This window comes from Cynocephalus volans, chromosome 12, assembly GCF_027409185.1.
Source record: "Cynocephalus volans isolate mCynVol1 chromosome 12, mCynVol1.pri, whole genome shotgun sequence".
NCBI lineage: Eukaryota > Metazoa > Chordata > Mammalia > Dermoptera > Cynocephalidae > Cynocephalus > Cynocephalus volans.
This window is the reverse complement of record NC_084471.1, coordinates 101,971,736-101,987,401: the sequence shown is the minus strand read 5'-3', so window position 1 is coordinate 101,987,401 and position 15,666 is coordinate 101,971,736. Positions and strand designations below refer to the sequence as shown.

At 35.7% G+C, this 15,666-nt stretch overlaps 2 pseudogenes; both read right to left on the bottom strand.

Annotated features, from left to right (window-relative positions):
- Window positions 1–757: 757 nt before the first annotated feature.
- Window positions 758–2,937, bottom strand: LOC134391790 (olfactory receptor 5D14-like; annotated as a pseudogene).
- A 694-nt stretch (window positions 2,938–3,631) lies between these two features.
- Window positions 3,632–10,458, bottom strand: LOC134391789 (olfactory receptor 5D13-like; annotated as a pseudogene).
- Between the last annotated feature and the right edge of the window lie 5,208 nt (window positions 10,459–15,666).

The window sequence follows — 15,666 nt, the reverse complement described above, 5'->3', positions numbered from 1 at the left end:
GAATCCAAGTGTTGAGTAATAATATAAAAGCACAATCTAGGAATATTGAAATGACTCCAGGGACTGTCCTTTCTGAAGGACAAAATTGATCTTTATGACCTCTCATACTTATTTCTGCAGCAGCATTGTGGAGAAAATGCACTAGATTTGGAATGAAAATAGTTAAGTCTGTCTTAAATCAGTAATTTCCAGGCTATCTCTCCTAACATCTCTGTCACCATATGTGTAGCAGATATAATTATACTTGTCTCAATTAATTCTCGACATGAGCTGTTTCAAGTGCAAGGCTTTCTACTTATAGAAATCACAAAATCTAAGAGATGCAGATGTCAGAAAATAATTACAGCCCTTTCATTGCATAGCATATCCACCTGTATCTGCCAACAAAGACACAGTGCTTCAGTGACACACAACAAAAACAACTTTAAAGGCAAGGTACTCATTTGTGTACACATTAGATCAGAAAAGTCTGTTCAATGGAGAAATAACAACATTCTCTCAGTCACTTTATTCTCCACATTGAGTAATCTATTGTGCTTTGTAATATTTTTGTGTTTGTGTTAGAAAATTTGAAAAAATAATATTTAATGGATGCAAATCCTGTGTAATTCATCTCAGAATTGTCTTCCTTGAGATTTAAATTTCATGCAACACAATCACCTATGAAAACCTCATACAAATACATCTGTAAGTTTTAGAAACATTTTAGACTCTGTTCCAGTTGTTCATTAAGACTGAAACATCTTTGGAGATTGGATCAGTGAAATGGAATTCTTCTGTGCATTAATATACAAAAGGCATCCTTCACATCTTTATTCCTTAGACTGTAGATCAGAGAGTTCAGCATGGGATTGATGACTGTGTAAAATATGGAGGCCACTGACCGTTTGTCGAGAGTTTTTGGAATTGGGCATGCAGTAAAGGGAAAGGAGGGTCCCGTGGAAGATGGTGATGACGGTCAGGTGGGAGGCACAGGTTGAGAAGGCTTTGCGACGCCCACTGGCAGAACGGATTTTTAGTACAGTCACAAGAATGAAAATGTAGGACCTGAGGATGACCAGCAGTGTACTCACCTCATTGAAGGTGGCAAAGGCAAAAAGGGACAGGTGGGGGATGTGAACATCAGAGCTCGACACAGCAATGAGAGCGGTGTACTCACAGAAAAAGTGGTTGATCACATTGTGTCCAGAAAAGTTTGGATGGAGAACATAGCAAAGGAGTACCAAGGTGCTGCTTATACCCCAAAGATATGACCCAGCCACTACCAGGTCACAGAGCCTCTGTGGAACGGCCACTGTGTAAAGTAGAGGAATACAGATGGCCACAAAGCGATCATAGGCCATCACTGCCAGCAGGAAGGACTCGGTCACTACAGCTGTGCCGGGGAGGAAATAGTGCAACATGCAGCTCAAATAGAAGATGCTCTGATCCGCCATGACCAGGTTCTCAAGCAGCTTGGGAGTGTGTTTGAAGGGACAGTAATAGCGGCCTCATTTCGATGTCTGATAGAAATGCAGACTCCTGGGCCCCACTACAGTTCCACCACACCAAAATCTAATTTTACAAGACCCCCAGATGATTTTCACATATGTTAAAGGATGAAAAACACCAACTTTGATTCCCTTTGATTTGATGGAAATTCTGGTGATTTAGTAAGATATTCTGCTGAACTAAAAATAAATATACTCAAGCTTTTTTGTTCCTGACTTTTTCTATTTCATCCTTTATCACCTTTTTGTCTCTCCTATTCACAAACCCCAAATCATAGAGAGTTCATCCCTTCTCCATATGTATTCAAGCCAATGTATCACAAAGTATTTCATAAACTAATTCATTCCAAAAGGTAATGATTGACAATGCTTAATTTGTCATAAGTGTGTTGGAACAGGGTGGGTATATATTTTGTATCCTTCAATAAGACAACAGCACACTCACTAAGACACACACACACACACACACACACAAGCACACGATCTTCCAAGGTAGAATTAAAACAGAAATTGTTTGTTTTATTTGCCAAGTTGAATAAACTATGTTTTGCATTTTTTGGAAAATGCTTGATAGAGCAATTGCCCAGAATTATGGTAAAGTTATGTGTGATTCCTGGTTTACAACTAAGGCAAGGTAACAAGGAAAATATTGGTTTATTTCATGTTTTATAATATCTATCAACTCACAGATATTAAGACAAGATTTAGTGGTATACATTCATAACATGACATAAAGTTAGACTTTTTTTTTTTTGAGTTCAACACATTTACTCTGGAGAAACAATTAATATTTAATTAATTCATGTAGTGCAATAATCTCAGGTGTCTATACATTGCGTGTCCTGGGGAATCTGTGTGACACGAACCACTATTAGCAAGAGAGAAACAGAGATAACATTTTACTTTTTTTTTTTCTAACTCAGTCAGGCACTAGTTTAAACCAAACTCATGAATAATAAGTTTGGAGGACATTTGTATTTCTATCAGAGCAATCACAACCATTCCATATTAGACTGGCAAACAAAACTATTCATTGCAGGTAAATGTGTAATTAACTAGAGATTAACATTAAAAAGCAAAACCAGGATTACTCAAACTATTTCTAAGATTTATCATGATACCCACTGTGTTAGTAAATAGTATTTGCAGAAACAAATTTGACAAATCAGATTGTGAGATCCATGAGATTAATAACTGAATTTTTCATTTATTTCCCCTTGGTAATCTTTCAGGAAAATCACAAAATATCAACATTTTTACTTGATTTTTATAGATAGCATGTTTAATATCACTTTCTACATATATTTACAGTAGAGGAGAAAGGAATAAAGAACTTGGTAGATCCTTGGGGATAGTACCCCTAGCCTGGTGTTACTAATTCTACCACACTCTACTCCGTACTCCTACTCAGCTGTGGCTTTTCAGGTTTCCTCTGTAACCCTGACATTCTCATTGCTAAAATGAAATTAAGGAGTATTTTAAAATTATTTACCATGCCAATATATATCAAGATTTGTAGGTTTTATGATCTAATATTCACCGGTTGCATAAAATTTCCAGGGATGTCACAACAAATTATGACAAACTGGAGGCATAAAACAAGACATATATATTTTCTCACAGTTCTCAAGAACAGAAGTCTGAAGTCAAGGTGCTGGCAGGACTGCGCTACCTCTGACGGCACTGGGGGAGGATCCTTCCTTGCCCCTGGCTTGTGGCAGCAAAACTCCAGTCTGCTTCCATTTTCATTTGGCCTCTACCCTGTGTGTCTCTGTGTTGTCCTTTACTGTCTCATAAGGACACTGTCATTGGATTTAGGGCCCTCTCTAATTCACTATGATCTCATCTCGATCCTTACCTTATTTACAATTGCAAAGATCCTATTTCCAAATAAGGTCACTTTTGATGTTTTAGGAGGACATAAATATTGTACAGCTGTTCAATACATGACACTTGTGTTACTTCACATACGGTTCTCAGGTATTCTGTTAAATGCTGAGGTGAACAAAAAACTGATCTATTCCAAGAGATTTAAAAATCTGACTGGTGAACTGACTAAATCGTTTGAATCATCATCCCTAGTCAAAGCATTGAATTATCCTCAATATAATAAATCAGATTCCTTTTGGGAATATAAATCTTCAACAAAATTGTGCTGGGTGATTCATTAACTTCCTGACTGTGTCTTTCACATCTTTGTTCCTGAGGCTGTAGATTAAAGAGTTGAGCACGGGAATGACCACCATATAAAATACAGAACCTACTTTGACTATGAGCCATGAGTTTTTGTAGTGGGGGACACAATAGAGGAACAGGACGGTCCCATGGAAATTGGTGATGGTGCTCAGGTCAGAAGCACAGGCAGAGAAAGCTTTATAATGCCCACCAGCAGAAGGCATTTTCATGATAGTGACAAAGATGAAAATATAAGTAGTGAGGACAGTTACCAGGCTGCTCCCCTCATTGAATATGGCAAGGACAAAACAAAGCACTTGGCTGATGTAGGAGTCAGAGCACAGGACAGAGACAATAACTGAGTGCTCACAGACAAAATTATTCATGATGTTAGACCTGCAGAATGATAATGTCAACAGGAAATAGGTTGCTGTCAGGGAGAAGACTATACCCCATGCATAGGGCCTGGCCACTAATGACACACAGAGCTTTGGGGACAAGACAACTGTGTAGAGGAAAGGATTACAAATGGCCACAATCTGTCATAGGCCATCACTGCCAACACGAATGTTTCTGCCACTGCAAATATACAAGCCGAGAAGAATTGCATGATGCATCTCATAAAGGAGATGGTTCTGTCTTCCCCAGCCAAGTTCTACAGCAGTTTGGGAGTAACTGTAGTTGAGTAACAGAAGTCAGCAAAGGACAAGTGGTTGAGAAAAAAAATACATGGGGTTGTAGAGTTTGGGATGGATCCTGATGATAATGATCATGCCCAAGTTCCCCAGCACAGTGACTGTGTAACTAGATGGTCAGGAATACCAGGAACAGGGGCACCCGGAAGTCTGCATATTCTGTGAAGCCCAAGAGAGTGAATGTGGCTCCAGGACTTTGATTTCCTTCAGCTAGCAGCATGATTGTTGTTGGAGAGAATCTGAAGAAATGAAAATAAAAAGAGTAATGATAATGACCAAGTACATTTATGCGACATTTACCCTGTATTGGGCAATGTGCTAAAATATTAAACATATTCAGTTAAATCTCCAAATAACACAATACATTGTAAACAAGTAGCCCCATATTTTTACGTGAGGAAATGGACGCATCTGTTAAGGAACTTGTCTGAGGTTAGATAGCTTCTTAGTGTTGACCTGGTTTTGAGGTTGATCCTTGAGAGGCTGAAGTTGAATGATGTAGTTGTCTTTAGGACAGAGAGAAAACTCTTCCATAGTGTTATTGAAAATGTGTTTTCTACACTATCATTCTGGATGTTTGTGCTTTTTAGTAACACTACTATAACAATGAATATAAATTTAACACTAAACATTATAAAGAAAGGATCAGGAGAGGCAAAACTTTTGAGGGGATGATCCCACCATAATTACAATGTTCAGTCTGAGGCTCCTAGAAAAAGCTGCTTTGATTAGTCAACCCAGGAATTTCTGAGTTGTAAAATACTCGTGTATTACGATGTTGAAGGAAATACATTTTTGTATATCTTCAGGCTTTCTGATGGTTTCAACCTATGCTGAGATAATTGCGTTCCTGTTCTACAACAGCATAGCAACCTGGTGCAGTGATGAAGTTGCATTTTTGACAGGTTCCCTTCACTCCTTTGTTTTCTTCCCATTTCATTCCTTTCTCACTTAGTGTCTCTGATGTTCTTAGCATACTCACCTAGATGGCTTGTTCATTATCTTTTAACTTTCCAATACTATTTTTTAATCTATCAACTTTGCTACCTGTATTATATTATTAAATAAACATAGAACCCCTGACTTGGGAATAACATAAAATATATTTTGCCCAAGACTTTCACGTTCTTTAGATCAAGCTGGAGAACATGGTAATAACCACCAATGGTTCTCTAATCACCCTCAACGTTTCATGTGACAGGAACATTGCCCCTCTAGGTATTGCAGAAGGGTTTTGATTAAAGCTACATGTGTGCTTGTCTTGTTTTGAAACACACAAACTTTGCTATATTTATAAGTGTTATTTTGAGAAAGAATAAATATCTTGTATGCACAAGTGTTTCATAACCACAAAAGTCTCTTTAATTATTTAATAATGATTTTTTAAAAATAAGTTGAGCCAAGAACATGTACATCTCTGAAATGTTCAGGTTAATAAAAGAATGTTAGTATGAATCCCATTAGCAAAGACATCATTTTAGTTTTGTCTAACCATCTGAAGGTAGAAAAAAACTTCAATATCTTTCATGGCTAAATGCTATTGCCAGCACTAAAAACAATCAATTTCGTTCATGAGAAAAGAGGAATAGATGGGAGAGCTGCAAACAGCTCATGACTGGCCTGCATAATAAAAGAAGTATCACCTTTGGAAATACATATTTAAGTGCATTTCCAGGCTTTGACATTAGCTGCATGATCTTTCTTGAATTACTCAACTTTTCTGAGCCTCAACTTCATCAGGAAAAGGGAACAATAAAGACAGGATAATACACATTTTATAGGTATGTAAGTATTAAGTTAGGAAATAGCGTTAATGTTCTGAGCTCATAGTCTGACAATTGTGGAGGCCAAGAAATGGAAATGGAGGCTCCCCCCTCACACTCTTTTTAATTTTAATTCTATGGCTAATTGGTATTATTTTTCATCTTTTATATCTTTATAACATCTAAGAAACAGATCAAGGGCCAAAGCTGGAAGCCATAGACATGTGGGTACAGTATTGTAAACCGAAGTTTAGCTCAGCTCTCTTTCCTGGATATTTTTTTGCCCCCTCTAGTCTGAATTTATTAATAACTATTCTTCAGCAAATTTGCTTTGTTTTCCTATTTGCCTTCTCTTCAGTACCTGACTCTTTCTGTTCCTCTGTTTCTCATCTCAGGTTTGAGCCCATGGAAGATTCACCAAACTGCAGTCATTACTCTGGTGGATTGTGGCAGTGGAGGCTCCTGCCCTGCTCTGTGGGATCATCGATTTCCTCACCCCTCCATTCTCGTGGTTTTCATGACAGTCTGTGTCTCCAACAGCTTTACTTGCTCTGTGCTGCCTAGCTCATCAATCATGAATTTCTTTGTTCAATTTTACCTAAAGCCTACTTAACTAGCTATTCCCCAGTATTCATTTTTTTTAAATCATGCCAATATTCTCAGTTTATAATGATAAATACATGCTCATTATTTCCTCAGCTTATTTGATTTTACTATTATTTTATCCTCATGAATATCCTTTTTTTCTAGCCTACTCATGCAGTATTTGAAGCATATAAAGCATTAGATGAAAGCTAATATCACAAAGAAATGTTTTCTTTTTACTCTGGCAATATCTTTTACATTCTTGGTGTACCCACATGAGTTATTAGGAAATCAATGTCATGCCATACTGCGTTCGCTATGACTTTATGCATGGTATTCTTTTCTTTCCACAAGATTTTGAGATGTTTGAGGACATTCCCAAATTTTATAGTATATATTACCTGATTATATAATTATTTGAAATGTACTATGCTAGGCATATTGTGGATATCCTGAAAGCAAAAATTGGGATTGATGCCCCAGCGAAGGAGTTAGAGATCAGAGATCAAGTTGTTGAGCTCTTGAAGATGGACTCATGAGATAAGGCATTTAGGTTAATGGAGAGTTCCCTGCTTCAAAGGTTGCAGGCATTCCATGTCAGTCATATGAGTAAAATATGATACAAGGCACATCACGAATCTGTAACCAAACTCACCTGAAAATCTTGTTCTTATTTACTAACAGTCCTCAGCGAAGTTCTCACTAAGAATTCAAACAATTTAAAATAATAAGAATTCGGTAACTATAGTAGGAGTCCACAATAACTTCCAATTACTGTTCCAACAATATATATTTTTCTTAATACCCAGAAAAACTAAAGGAAATCAAAGAAAGAATGAGAGATACAGAGAGAGTGAGAGAGAGAGAGAGAGAGAGAGAGAGAAGAGAGAGTGAGAGTTTTGGAATCTGATTCTGTATCCACGAGACAAAATGCATGGCTTTGTATACCTTCATGACCTTGGGGATTTAGACCCTAGACACACATTAATTATTTTTAGAACACAAACTCATTAATTAGATAAAATGCCTTTCTACATGGTATTTTGCAAGAAAGGAATTTCTTCTAAATCACTGGAGACAATGCCTTCTCAAATCTATTTCATTAATTTACTTCAGAAATCATTTATACAGAAAATATACAAACTGACTTAGGAAAACAGAGTGACTACAATAAAACCCAAAGGAAAACACAAATCAGTGAGAATGCAGTGATTAAGAGATAAATGCTGTTAACACTTGCTGTACTATTTTTCTTTTTCTATATATTGTGTGTATTTCTTGGTGTGTGTAAACAAAAGAAGTTCCTTCTGGGTTCTTATTTTACATTAAATTATCATTGTCTTCAGAAAGAGAGAAGGAAAGAGAGAAAGAAAAATGAAAGAAAGGTAGGAATGAAGAAAGGAAGGAAGGAAAGACAGAGAAGAAATATTTACAATATTTTGAACTTTAAGAAGGAGAAAACAGAACTATAGTGACTATATGTGGGAAAGGGGGTTAGGGTGAAATTGGGTAATGTACTGATTGTCAACTGTGTACCATATATATATGCACACACACACACACACACACACACACACACACACACACACATATATCTATATATATATTTGTGTTTCAATAAAACAAAAATTATGCTTCAATAAAAACAAAAATCATCATTGTCCTTGGAACTATAGATTCACTTCATTGAAACTAATTTTTGTTTCCTTCCAAATATGCACACACTACTCTTGCAAGCTTATATTAATACAATTAAATTATAAAATAACTTTGTGTCCACAACTCTTAAAAATAGCACATGTGTTTTGGAAGCATCTTTAACTCCTAAAACTCTGGCTGTCCACTAATCCATTGGTTCCACTACATGATTAGATTCACTTACTTTTTCGCTGGACTGCTGAGAACCATTGTCAGACTCTCTACCAGGGACCACCAATAAAACTGATGTTGTTTATCACAGATCACAGAATTGTTATTGTACATGGCATGGCTTTGCTCCAGAATCCCTGTGATCTGCATTGTAATTCTCCCACGGAATTGCCATAAGCTCCACATTGCATCTTTATTAACCACTGACATCTTTGCAACCTGGAGCAGCTGGGGCTGTTGTTTGTACTAGAGCCACTCAAAGCTGGCAGCCTTCTACGTCACCTGATGTATTCATTTATCAACCTGAGAGAGAAGTTACTACCAGCTCAGTAGCTTAAACTGATACACATATCGTAGTTACTGTAGGGCAGAAATCATGGCACAACAGAACTGGCATTATTAGTATAACACAGTAATATACTAATTAAGAACCCTTAGTGTTCTTCAGGGTCCTAGATGGCTGCAATTGATGTGCCAGCTAGAACGGCAGTTTCATCAGAGTTCGGACTTGGGAATGATTTCCTTCCAGATTCCTTAAGTGATCTGGCAGAGTTCACCTCCTCAAAGATGTTGGACTAAGGTTTCCCTTTCTTGCTGGTCATTGGACAGCAGCTACTCTCAGATCCTAGAAGCCAGCTGCATTTCTTACTACATGGCCCTCTCCTTAGTCCCTCTCACATGGCAGCTTACTCCCTCAAATCCAGAAATGGAGATAGTGTTTCTAACTTCAGGAAGGCCTACACCCTCCCTTAAGGGCTTTCTGTGATTACACCAAGTTCATCTTAGGATAAATTTCCATTTAATCAAGTCAAGATTAAATAATTTTATTTCTGAATTACATGTGTAAAATTCTTCACCTGCTATGTTACATAACCTATTCTAGGGAAGGCTCCCATTGCCTTTTCCATACTGCAAGTCACAAGCCTCCCCACACACAGTGGGAGGGGAACACTCAAAGGCATATGCCTTAGAAAGTAGTCATCATTACCTTCAGGTTTGTGTATCACCCTGGTATAAGTACTAGAGCAGTATTATTAGGCATGGGATGTGTTCCCTTTAAAATCTTAAAAGAGATTTTCCAAGGATTGTGTTACCTTATTTTCATAGGATTTAGAAAAATCACAAGTTTTTCTTTGATTTGGAAAGGATACTCTGAAATACCTCTGATTATTTTACTCTTAAACATGTCATTGAAGTAGAACTTTCCTAAATCTCTTCTGCCCTCCGTGTCTTACTAAAGGCTCCAGCCTAGTAGCCGCCTTGTGTTTACCTTGTATGATTAGTGTGATGCTGTCAATGTAATGGAGAGGTGCGCTGTTCAAGCGGCCTAGATCTCTTTAAACTATACTGTGACAGACAGTAGGAAAATACACAGAGCCACAGAAAATATTATAAAAAAAGATTTTTATCTATCCCATGGGGATGTGAATTGTTTTTTATTTTCTTTTAAAATCAGAACGGAAAATAATAGATTTGCCATATCTGTGGGTCACACTCCAGGCCTTAAGCTGTATTCATCTGTTTGAGAGCTGCTGCTTGGTTGAATTTGCCATTGTTGACAGTCATTGCCAAGTTCTGTCCGGTTTCCCTCAGGTAGAAGAGCTCCTCTTATGATTTATTTTACTCTAAATCTCTGGAAGACATATTATTTTAGCCATATTGCTCTGAAAATCTTTGTTCCATGCTTAGTTTTGAAAAATATTTTAAGTATAATTCTGTAGTTGTTTTCTTCACCAATTTAGCAGTGATTTTCTTGTAACTCATTCTTTTACTGAAGAGTCAGTTACAGTCTTCTTCCTCTGGTAGTGCGCAGAAGATTGCTACAGACCAACATTTCTCCTCCAGCAACTTTTTAAAAAGGTAAATAGTAACATCGTCCATGTCGGTCTATGTTGTTGCAAATGACATAATGATATAATTTCCTTCCCTTTAAAGGCTGTTAGTATTCCATTGTTCATATGTGTGTTTATGTTTATGTGTGTGTCTGTGATATATATATATATATATATATATATATATATATCACGCTTTCTTTATCCATTCATCTTCCCGTAGGCACTTAGGTTGTTTCCATATCTTGGCTATTGCAAATAATGCTGAAATGAACATGGGAGTGCAGATATCTCCTCAATATACAAATTGTAGTTTCTTTCCTATGGATATATATCCAGATGTAGAACTGCTGAATGACATACTAATTCTATTTTCATTTTGATGAGAAACCTTCATTTTCTTTTCATACTGGCTGTACTATTTTACATGATCTCCAGCAGTGCACCAGGGTTCCCTTAACTACCACCTAATCTCACTTGCATGTGGAATCTAAGAAAGCCTAACTCATAGGATAGAGAGTAGAGACTTGGTTACCAAAGACTAAGAGATAAAGGAGATGAAAAAAGGGGAGATGCTAGTCAAAAGGTACAAAGTTTCAGGTCCAAAGTTTCAGGAGAAATAAGTTGTGGTGATTTATTGCACAGTACAGTAACTATTGTTACTAATAATGTATTATGTAATTAAAAAATATGAAAATAATAGATTTGAAATGTTTTCACCACAAAAAAAGATAATCGATGTGATGGATTTGTTAATCAGCATGATTTCATCATTCCAGAATACAAATGTATATCAAAATATCGCACCGTACCCCATAAATATGTATAATTATTATTCATCAATTCGATAAAAAGGAAAATTGCTAAAATAATACATTACAGAAATACCTGGAAATGACTAGTAATATATAACCAGAATTCCAAAGAGGATAGAGAACTTCCTTGAGGTGTAAAATTGGACCATTTGTAATCGTTCTCCTTTTTTTGTTAATGTAAGCATTTATCACTATAAACTTCCCTCTTAGGGAAACATGTACATTTTGGTATGTCGTGTATCCATTTTCATTTATGTCAAGATATTTTTTAATTTATCTTTTGATTTCCTCTTTGATCCATTGGTTGTCCAAAAGTGTTTTAATTTACACATTTATATGATGTTTCCACTTTTCCTCCTATTATTGATTTCTAGTTTAATAACATTGTGATCAGAAAAGACACTTGATATGATTTCAATCTTCTTAAATTTGTTACGTCTTGTTTTGTGGCCTAACATATGATCTATCCTAGAGAATATTTACAGTGTCCTTGAGAAGAAAATGACCCTTCTCTTATATCATATAAAAAAATTAATTCAAAATGGATTAAATGTAAAACCCTAAACTACCAAACTTGTGGAAGGAAACAGGGGATAAGCTCCCAGACGTTGGCCTTGGCAATGATGTTTTAAATTTGATACCAAGAGCACAGGTGACAAAAGCAAGAATAAACATGTGGGGATACATCAAGCTAATTAAGTTCCCACACATCAAAGGAAACAATTAACAAGATAAAAAGGCAACCCATGAAATGGGAGAAAATATTTATAAGCCATATGTGTGATAAGGGGGTAACTATCCAAAATGCAAGGGAACCCATGAAACTCAATAGCAAAAAAAAAAAAAAAAAAAATCACTAACCCAAGTAAAAAACTGGGCAAAAGTCCTGAATTGACATTTTTCCAAATAAGACATGCAAATGGTTAACAGGTTTATGAAAATATGCTCAACATCATGAATCATCTTAGAAATGCAAATCAAACCTCAGTATGACATCACCTCATGCTTGTCAGTATGGCTGTGATTAAGAAGTCAAAGATAAGGGTTGGCAAGGATATAGAGAAATGAGAACCCTTGTATGCTGTTACTGGATAAGTAAATTTGTAAAGTCATTATGGAAAACAATATGATGGTTCTTCAAAAAATTAAAAATAGACTTACCATATGATCCAACAATCCCACTACTGAGTTTATATCTAAAGGAATTAAAATCAGTATGTCAAAGAGATGACTGCACTTGCATGTTTACTGCAACATTATTCATAATAGTCAAGAGGTGGAAATGACCTAAGTGTCCATGAATAAATAAACGAATAAATGAAAAGGGGTATATGTATGTATAAACTGGAATATTGTTTACCCTTCAAAAAGAAGGAGATACTACCATTTCAAATCACATAGATGAAACCTGAGGACATTATGCTAAATGAAATAAGCCAGACATGGAAAGACAAATACTGCATGATATTAGTTATATGTAGATTATTTTTAAAAAATCAAACTCACAGAGACATTAAAATGATGATTACTTTTGGTTGCAGTGGGGGAGGAAAAGAAATATTGGTCAAATGGAATAAACCTTCATTAATACCATAAATAAGCACTGGAAGCCTAATGTACACCATAATGACTATAATTAAAAATATTATATTTCATTCTTGATATTTTCTCTGAGGGTAGATCTCAGTGTTTTCACTACAAAAAAAAATAGTATCTATGTGAAGTGATGGATAGGTTAATCAGTTTTTTTTTAGATAATTAATTTGCAATGTACACATGTATCAAAACATTAGGCTGTAGGCCCTCAACACACAATTTTTATTTGTCTATCCTACTTCAATAAAGCTGGAAACAGAAAAATAAACTCAAAACTCACAGCAACTTCCCCCACAGGACATTTGTTGAGTTCTGGTGATGCACTGCAAGCTGTGGACCTGAACCAGAAAGGCAGATTGACATTTTCCACAGAAATTCCATGGTACTTAGGAGGCAAAATCTGACAAGGGAATTTGGAGCTTCCTCAAAAGCTTGATCATCTCTCTGGCTTTTAAGTTGTGTTGAGTTGCAGGAGAAAGAGCTGAAGTCAAACTTCTGGAGGGTAGAGCTTAATCTGTATCTGCCTTTCACGTGAGAGAGAAGCACATGCCTGTCAAGCCTCAATCAAAACCTCAGCAGGGCCACATCCAAGGAAAAGGAATAGATTATGGGATGGGCAATATCTTATCACAACATTGTATGTCCATCCAGTGAATTTTAATGGCTCATTTACTAACCTAAAGAAGACCTCTCTTGTCCTCTTTTAATCCGAACTTTCATGATAAATCATGTTTTAAATTTCTTCTGTTTAAATTCCAAGAATAGTTTTTTTTTTTACTAAACAGACATTGACTTATGTATAGTCTGTCTTTTCTCAGAATCAACAGCAATGTGAAAACTATTTTTTTTTAATGAACAAACTACATCCCTAAACTTGAATCAAAATATGACAATTACTTGGAAGGACAATTATACTTCATTACTCTAATTCTCAATGGCTTGGTAATGTAGATATAACGAGAAGGTTGTCAAAGGCCCAATGCAGATGAAGACTACGGACACTACCAGGTATATGACTGTTGTGTCATGTTCTCTCTCTCTCTCTATCATATATATATGATTATATACATAAAAGTACATATGTGTATATGTATGTATGCAAGTGCATATATATGTATAATCAATTTCCCAATGTTAAAGTAGCAAGATGTTTCTGTTTTTCCAGACACCTCTGTCTTGCCTTAATATGTCTATAGCAAAAGCTCTTTCTAAAAGGAAATCCTACTTTTCTAGGAAATCACTTTTTAAAGAGAGTGGGAAAAAAGTTCACAAATCTTCCAAACACACTACTCTCACTACTCCTTTCCCTTCCCCATATTATTGCATATGCCAGAAAGAAGAATGTTGTCCTAAGGTAAAATATTTGATTTTATTTTTCATGGGTAAATACCTAGGAAATAAATAGTTGGGTTGTATGGGAAGTCTCTGCAACAAGTCTTCACAAGATACTCCTAAACTGTTTCAAAGTCATTGTCCCTTTTATGGACATCTCAAATATATGAGCATTCCATTTGCTCCATGTTCTCACCAGTACCTGGTATACCAGTCACGTTCGTTTAAGCCATTCTAAAAGGGGTGCAGTGACATCTCATATTAGAATAAATTTAGCCAATTGAAATTTAAATGACCAGATACAGGTACATTCAGTTTTGGAATCTATTACTCTAATATGCCACTGCCTTGATTACTCAAGCAGTTTTTGAAATAAAAGAGCATGCATGTGAGAGAAGCAAAACTATACTTTATTCAATTTTTTTTGCTAAAATAAAAATCAACTTCTGCCATGTAACCCCCAAAAAAGCAAAGAGAGTATCTTTGTAAAACATACAGTAAGCTGAAGCATTTGTAAAAGCTGTCTCAGGAGTAGGGGCTTTCTGCTTACAACTTTCAGAGACTGTGCTGAACCTACTCATATTTGATGAGCTGGAAATTAGTTTTACTTTGGAAAAACACACATAACATTCTAGTATACACAGCAAAGCATTTTAAAATAATTATAAATATTGCTACAGATGGTCAAAATTTTTTTATTAAATTTGTGATTTACGTGGTTTGCAGCTATTTCACTAAGCATTTATATATACAAAAATAAATGATCATAAAATGTTGTTCTGCAAAATTTCAACAAACATGTCATTGTAATTTAATGAAAAAAGGATGTATTTCTAACAAATAATGAAGAAAAAACTGGATATCCATATGGATAAAAGAGCCTTAAATTGATTTCACGTCATACACAACTATTAAGTCAAAATAAATGCAGGCCGACCCTGTGGCGCACTCAGGAGAGTGCAGCGCTGGGAGTGCAGAGGTGCTCCCACCGCGAGTTCGGATCCTATATAGGGATGGCCGGTGCGCTCACTGGCTGAGCGCGGTGCGGGTGACATCACACCAAGGGTTGAGATCCCCTTACCGGTCACAAAAAAATAAAATAAAATAAATGGAATATATCATTTGGAATGTACAATGGAATGTACAAATGTACATTCTACAAAATTTGAGCATGATACATAGGGAGCATCTTTCCAATCTTGAGGTGAAAATTTTTTAGATTAAATGCAAAAATACTAGCTCATCAAAAATTGATAATTATTAACTTTATCTCTGTTAAAAATGTGTAGCAAATGATTCTTAATGATGAAAGAAACCATTAAGAAAATAAAAATGAAAGCACTGATTGTGAGTAAATATTTGCAAAATATGACTGACAAAGTATATATATATACCTTAATATATATATATTAAAAATAGGCTGTCATTTAAGTAATTTGAATCATCAATTGCACTATAAGAATTAGGAAATCTGAAGTACAGTAAATGATTTTGTGAGAAATAAAATAATAAGT